This window comes from Nycticebus coucang, chromosome 1, assembly GCF_027406575.1.
Source record: "Nycticebus coucang isolate mNycCou1 chromosome 1, mNycCou1.pri, whole genome shotgun sequence".
Lineage (NCBI taxonomy): Eukaryota > Metazoa > Chordata > Mammalia > Primates > Lorisidae > Nycticebus > Nycticebus coucang.
This window is the reverse complement of record NC_069780.1, coordinates 102,748,614-102,754,779: the sequence shown is the minus strand read 5'-3', so window position 1 is coordinate 102,754,779 and position 6,166 is coordinate 102,748,614.

The following is a 6,166-nucleotide window of genomic DNA, read 5'->3' as shown; positions in this document are numbered from 1 at the left end:
CACAGGAGTCATCAAACCAAGCTTCGTGACTTGCCCCTTGAGTTTAGCACAGCAGTTCTCAAATGTTGGAATCTCAGCGCAATTTTACAATCTTAAAAATTATTGAGAACCACACACTTATGTGTGTCAGTTACCTCTGTCTATATTTACTCCATGGAAAATTAAAACGAAGGCATTATAAATGTGTCTATGTACAAGGCCGGCACAGTGGCTCATGCCTATAATCCCAGCACTCTGGGAGGTTGAGATGGGTGGATCTTCGGAACTCAGGAGTTCAAGGCCAGCCTGAGCAACTGAGCAACAAGATCCCATCTCTACTAAAAATAGAAAAACTAGCTGGGTGTGGTGGTGAGTACCTGTAGTCTCAACTACTCTGGAGGCTGAGGCAGGAGGATCACTTGAGCCCAGAAATTCGAGGTTGCTGTGAACTATGGTGATGCCATGGCACTCTACCCAGGGTTGACAGAGTGAGACTCTGTCTCAAAAAAAAAAAAAAAACAACCAAAAGTATGTAGGCACAAATATATTACATGTTGACATAAAATATTTTTAGGAAAAATAACTGTATTTTTTCAAAACAAAAACAAATTTAGTACAGAAAGTGATAGTGCTTTACATTTTTGTGAATTTCTTTTTTTTTTGGTCCTTAACCACTAGATAAACCTTTTTTTCTAATCATTAGACTACCAGGGATTCTGAAAATTTCTTTAACGGCTAACTTAAGAGTGCTGTTTTCTCATCTCTACTTCTGAATTTTAATATTTCAGTGCCCTGTATGGAAGCCATTTAGCTTACTGAGGATTTATCCTATTGTTTTCTTTGGTTTTTAAAATAATCACTTTAAGTGATTATTGATTTAATACATGTACTTGTTCTTGGAAAAGAATATGTAATATTTTTGTGTTTGCTAATGAGTAAACAAAGGAACTCGTAGCAATTTATTAAATGTCTTCTTACACATGTCACTTTGCTTGATTTTGAATTTTACTTAGTAGGATACTCTAGCATCATGTGGGCAAAGCAAACAGTTAAGTTTAATGTTATAAATTACACAATAGCTCTCTATATGTGACAGAATTTCTTAATAAAATTAGGCCATAAAACAAAGGTTAACAGTTAAGTATGATAAAAATAAGGTTTTCTGTTTATGACATCTTTTCTTATGAAAAGCCTAAAAGACTTTTAAAGATAACCTATTTTTTTTAATGCTAACCCTCTCATATCTGAGCTAACACTTCCCTTGAAAATATTAAAAAAGGCCAAGAGTCTCAGATGACTAATGACACTAAGAAAGCTGGTGTCAAAAATCCATGTTTGCCGCTTACGAGCCACAGTTCATAACCCTCTAGCCTAAAACTATTCCCAGGAAGAAAACTATTCACAAGATATTATTTGAAAACTTTACCATATGGAACTGAAAATGGGAATTTGGGGCAGGGGGGTAGTTTTCTTCCTTCTTATAGATTGTAGGTCTGAGCTGTTATCAAATTGTCTGATAATCACACCAAAGAGTGACTGCGGCTTAGAGTCTGAAAGAAGGAGAGAGAATTCCTCCAGGTCAGAAGAAGAGGATAATGATTTTTAAGAGTATATCAAGAGATTGATGACATGAAGAAAAATTTCAGGCAGGCAAAGGAAATGGCTGGAAATAAATGTCTCAAGCATAACTGGTTTTCCACAGTTGTCATTCAGAGCTGCCACAGGGAACAACTTCACAGCCTTATTGACCATGAAACAGAGAAAGTTTCCATTAAAATGGGCTGAATTAAATCTCTGATGCTTTCGGACAAATAGTAAAAAAGGTCAGGCTTGATGTGTAACTGACTTCATAATATCTGCTTTCCTTTTGTTTATTAACATTATTTTCCCTCTTTCTTTATTGTCTCAAATACATTATTTAAACTTATCAGTGTATGCAACTTTAATGAGACAGGGAAGCAGTATTATAGCAGTCCAATCATTGTGCTTCTTTGAAGAATCACCTTTATATCTAATCACCATCCTAGACTTTCTATTACTATTTTCTTCTTGGACCACTGAGCTAGAATGCCCAAGCGGTGTAAATTTGAGCTCACTCTGTGGCAGTGCCTGGAACCGCTTTGGGAATATCCCAGGGGTAAAAAAAGCTACATCTGCACATGATTCTGAGTTTCGTTGTCTTTTCTTCCCGGCAGCTGGTTACCTAATGGCACATTCACTTGTCAGATTATCTGGTGACTTTGTGTTTCAATCACTCCGACTGATTTAACTTTTCACATCCACCTTCCATGTTAACAGAGCAATTCAGACTCTTAGTTTATTTGACTTTCCTTTTACTACAGATTTCTTGTTTGAAATCTACTGGCTTATTTCCCATTTTAAAAAATTTGACTTTTCCCCTCCCTTCCCCTTCTCTCTACTGTCCTTTTCTCCTTCCTCCCTCTCTCCCTCAGTTCCTTACTATCTTTCTCTCCTTTTTCTTCTCCATCTGCTCCAGGGCTTTACTTCCTTATTTTAAAAGCATAGGGAAGGTCGATAGATTGCTAACAATTATTTAGGGCCACTGCAACGAGCCCACACATGTATCTTGGTTTTCACAACCAGGCTCTGAAGCAGGGAGTATCCTTTCCTTAATTTTGCAGATAATGAACCTAAGACTTAGAGTGTGGACGTGGACCACGACCACACAGGGCAGAGTCATAGAAGAAAGCATGCCATGGCACGCTTCCCTGTAGGGTGAGATATTAACCCTCCTTCCTGTGAGTCTGGCTCTCACAAGAGCCACAGAGTGTCCTCTAAAGAGGAAAGAATAACTGTCCTCAGTGATATTAACCTTCAAAGGATTAAAGTGTATTCCAATTACCAGAAGCTTCCCACAATCCCATTACTAGGTGTCTACCCAGAAGAAAAGAAATCATTTGACCACTAGGACATTTGCCCTAGAATGTTTATTGCAGCTCAATTCACAAATGCCAACATATGGAAGCAACCCAAGTGCCCCTCAACCCATGAATGGATTAACAAACTGTGGCATGTATATACCATGGAGCACTATTCAGCCATAAGAAAAGATGGAGACTTTACCTCTTTGGTGTTTACCTGGATGGAGTTAAAACACATTCTTCTTAGCAAAGTATCTCAAGAATGGGGGGGAGGAAAGTATACAATGTACTCGATACTAATATGAAATGAATATATAAACAACTACAGGTCCACAATTTAAAGAAAAACCCAAGTATAGTCTAGCAAGGGAGAGGGGAGGGAGAAAGGATGGAGGAGAAGGAAGAGTGATTGGTGGGATCTCACCTAATGTGCACAATGTGAGGGTGTTCAACACCTCCTGGTGGAGGGCTCAACTACAACTTGAACTTTACCTTAGAAGCAAAAACAATGTAACCTAAACATTTGTACCCTCACATTAATCTGAAATTTTAAAGAATTAAAAAAGAAAAAAAAGAGAAAGCATTCCTAATAACACTTTATAAGACTATGGTCTATAAATTTATCCAAAGTCATCTGGGAAGTCATTTATGTTAATAGCACTCACCATTTCAAAGAGTAGAATTTTCCAGAAATTGTTCCTACTGGCTGCTCTTCCTTTCAGACCTTGGAAAGTTCTCTCACTCATCACCCTTTTGCCTCCATGACATTTTCCCAACTCGCTCCCTCTGCTCACTCCCTTCCCTTTCCACTACTATTTTTGGCTTCTGTCCTGTCTCTTCTCTGCTTTGGCTTTCTGGGCCCAAATCCAGTTAGTCTGTTGTCACTCAGTCACCCCCGTTTCTTGTGATGTCTTTAACTGTCCTTCTGACCCTTTTCCCACCCACTATATTCTTCTGAAGGTCCAGAGTAAGTAGATTTCACAGGCTCTTTCAGGCATGAAAGCTTTGATTGGGCAAATGATTTTGGAGCTACTGTGAACAATGAGTTGAAAGAAAGAAATGAGATAGAAAGTAATAAAGCTTTTGCAGTGTCGTGGATAAGAGGTGGTAAGAGCCACTGCCAGGTGGGAGGAGCATATAAAATGGGCTGTGATGGAAATATGAGGAAAACTGTGGATTAAGATCCGGTGTTTCCCACTGGCCAGTTCCATGGTCCTGGGCAAATCCCTGAAGGTCTTTGAGCCTTAGTGATTTCACTTCCAAGATCTTCTTGTTTCAAGCTTCAGAGGACACCCATTTTGGTTTACAGGAGATGCTCCGGAAGTTGCTGTCATTGCAATCTACATCTGGGGCAATTCAGTGAACAAAGAGACACAGGAAATAAAGGAGAGAAGAATTAATACATTTATATTATACATTTGTATTTTGGAATTCCTTTTCCTAAAGAATTTAAAGAATTAAAGATTCGGGGCAATTAAGTTGAAAAGGGAGATACGGGAAATGAAGGAGAGAAGAATTAAAGTAGAACTGATAGATTCCGTTTGAAAGACTGGGACAATAGAATTATGCATTAAATTATTTCTGCTTCTCTAGCCTTCTAGCTATTCCTAATCTGCCACAACAAAATGGGCTTCTGCTTCATTTGGAAGAACTTAGCCATCTTTGAGAGGATATGTTTTTGACGATCTTACCCTATCATCTGCCATTGGTAAGCTGCTCTGTGTAGGAAGCTGGGTTGGTGGGGCCGTGATTAGAGGAAGAAGGAAAGAGGCAGAGGGAGGCAGGAAGGTGGGCAGAGGCAAGACGGGCAGGGAGGGCGGCAAAGGCAAGGAGCCGCACACGCTTCTTTTTGATTCATGGCACACACTTTCCTGAGTTTGCTCCAGGGTGTTTTCAAAGAGCATACAGATTTCCCACTGACTATTGACTCTGCTTTACAATACCTGTATTTTGTCCTAGTTTGTTTTCTGAAGTTGAGTAACAAAGTGATGGATTTCTGTAAAGTGTTCTCTCTCCAAGAAGACATTGATTCCTATTACATTGTGGCTTAACCCACAGATACTTCCAGACAGGATTTATATTCATTATTCAGCTCTAAGCCTATTACCATTTATCCTTTTCCAAATTATTCCTGCCCAAAGGAGAGATTTTGCCAATGTAAAATATGGATATAGTCTTGCATTACATACAGTTACTACATTTTTAAGTTTGTGTTTCCCCCTATCACTACCAATACACATTTTAATGAAATAGATCTGCCTTCAAGGAGGAAGGAGCACTGGAAGGAAGCAAGGCTGGGGGAGGAGGGCAGCGACAAGAGTGTTCCAGTTGGGAGGAGATGGTGGCCCCTGCTGAGCTGACTGCAGTGAAGATGGAGATGGGGGATGAATTCAGGAGAAGGTAGAGGTGAAACAACTCGGGGTTTCCATGCAGTCAGTTAAGAAGGAGAAAACTTGAAATACGGGGTAAGTGAGAGTGTCAGTTACTGGCTTAAAGCCTGCTTCAAAAGGATTGAGGTGGGAGGTGCAGTTTGTAAAAGAGGAATCGGGTCATCTAGGAAATCATGCAGTGTAATTTATACTTCTGTAATGATTGCCAGAGAAAAGAATTTACAAAGCTAAGAAACAAAAGCACAAGAATCTTTCCCAGGCCATTGTAATCTACTGAAACCGTAGAATATGTGTTCAGGCATCATATTTTTACCACTATGACCAAAATACTAAGATTGGGATCGCATTTGTATGCCAGTTGACAGGAGTGGGACAGCAGATCAAGGAGAGCCCCAGGTTTGAAGGTCAGAGGAACAGAGAAGGCTTACGGGAGCCTTTGAGCCTCTCTCCTCCTCCTGCCCAACCCCTATGCAGTGTCTCCTCTCCCACAGTGAAGGCAGGCATTCACCTGGCTAGGTACTCACACAAAGGATGAAGGATGCTTACCCTCCTCAGAGATAATCTCCTTCTTAAGGTGGTAAAAATAAAAAAAGGGAGTGGTTGGGAAAGAAATGGTCAGAGCTTGCATTTTTGGCAACCTCATACCTGCCTTACAAGAGGGCCATGCAATGAAACTTATTCTGGCTGCATAATTTATTGATAAGTCAATTGAAATTTTGTTCTTTAATATATTTAAACATTTAAAGAAAAAACAAGAAAATGTTTCCCAAGGGTCCTAACTACCACAACTATTTCCATTTTTATATGTTATCTTTCACTTGTGTGATTTTCACATATTTTTAATCATACCTTCAAATTATTCTTTTTCTTTCTCAAAAAATGTGGGAGTTAATGTGGCAAATAACCTTCTATATT